Raw genomic sequence first — 2029 nt, forward strand, 5'->3', positions numbered from 1 at the left:
GTTTCATGGGATACAAGTCATATATATGAAATAAAAGTTCTTAAATATTTGATTTTGTCTGTTCAAATAAATTATGTAGAGTTTGAATAATGGATAGAAGAGGAAAAAGGTAATCAACTCCCTAATCATGTTGAAATATTCCTTATTTTTTTACTGAAGTTATGCTATTAAAATATTGCCCTTTCAACGCATTGAACTCATATTCCAAGTCCTTAGAAAATTTTCGAAGAGAATGATCCGTTTTGAGCCATCAACACGACCACTCGTACGGCCATCGAGGCCATACCCGTACCACTAGGGATGCTTCGAGCCCAAATTTCGGTATTTTTCTACATATTATTTAACGATGACCGGCACAGGCGGGCAAGCCCATGCCCCGTGTCCGCACCAGAAGGATGATGAAACCATCGATTGTTGTTGTAACTTTAGCAGGCACTAGTACGATCATGCGTGGAAAATAGCCGTGTTCTTCCAATACAGGAAGATGTTGGAGATATGCCCAAGAGGCAATAATAAAAGTGGTTATTATATATCTTTATGTTTATGATAAATGTTTATATACCATGCTATAATTGTATTAACCGAAACATTGATACATGTGTGATATGTAAACAACAAAGAGTCCCTAGTAAGCCTCTTAACTAGCTTGTTGATTAATAGATAATTAGTTTCAAAATCATGAACATAGGATGTTATTAATAACAAGATTATATCATTATATGAATGATGTAATGGACACACCCAATTAAGCGTAGCATAAGATCACGTCATTAAGTTATTTGCTATAAGCTTTCGATACATAGTTACCTAGTCCTTATGACCATGAGATTATATAAATCACTTATACCGGAAAGGTACTTTGATTACATCAAACGCCACTGCGTAAATGGGTGGTTATAAAGGTGGGATTAAGTATCCGGAAAATATGAGTTGAGGCATATGGATCAACAATGGGATTTGTCCATCCCGATGACGGATAGATATACTCTGGGCCCTCTCGGTGGAATGTCGTCTAATGTCTTGCAAGCATATGAATAAGTTCATAAGAGACCACATACCACGGTACGAGTAAAGAGTACTTGTCAGAGACGAGGTTGAACAAGGTATAGTGTGATACCGATGATCAAACCTCGGACAAGTAAAATATCGCGTGACAAAGGGAATTGGTATCGTATGTGTATGGTTCATTCGATCACTAAAGTCATCGTTGAATATGTGGGAGCCATTATGGATCTCCAGATCCCGCTATTGGTTACTGGGTCGGAGTGAGTACTCAACCATGTCCGCATAGTTCGCGAACCGTAGGGTGACACACTTAAAGTTGGATGTAGAAATGGTAGAACTTGAATATGGAATGGAGTTCGAATATTTGTTCGGAGTCCCGGATGAGATCCCGGACATCACGAGGAGTTCCGGAATGGTCCGGAGAATAAGATTCATATATAGGATGTCATTTTATGTGTTTTAAAATGATTCGGAAGGTTCTATGGATGGTTCTAGAAAAGTCCAGAAGAAACCACCAAGGAAGGTGGAGTCCCGGAGGGACTCCACCTCCATGGCCGGCCAACCCTAGAAGGGGAGGAGTCCCAAGTGGACTCCCCCTATGGGGCCGGCCACCCCCCACATGGAAGGGGGAATCCCACCTCAAGTGGGATTCCCACCTTAGGTAGGTTTCCCTATCACATGGAAGGTTTTGGGTTCGGGTCTTATTCGGAGACTTGTAGTCCAACACTTGGGGCTTCCACCTATATAATGAGGGGCCAAGGGGAGGGGGCCGGCCACCCTGATGACCCACAAGTATAGGGGATCGCAACAGTCTTCGAGGGAAGTAAAACCCAAATTTATTGATTCGACACAAGGGGAGGTAAAGAATACTTATAAGCCTTAACAACCGAGTTGTCAATTCAGCTGCACCTGGAAAAGCACTAGTAACAGGGGTGATGTGAAAGTAGCAGTAATATGAGAGCAATAGTAACAGTAACACGGTAGCAGTAATAGCAATATGAGAGCAATGGCACCGAAGATAGTT

This window comes from Lolium rigidum, chromosome 5, assembly GCF_022539505.1.
Source record: "Lolium rigidum isolate FL_2022 chromosome 5, APGP_CSIRO_Lrig_0.1, whole genome shotgun sequence".
Lineage (NCBI taxonomy): Eukaryota > Viridiplantae > Streptophyta > Magnoliopsida > Poales > Poaceae > Lolium > Lolium rigidum.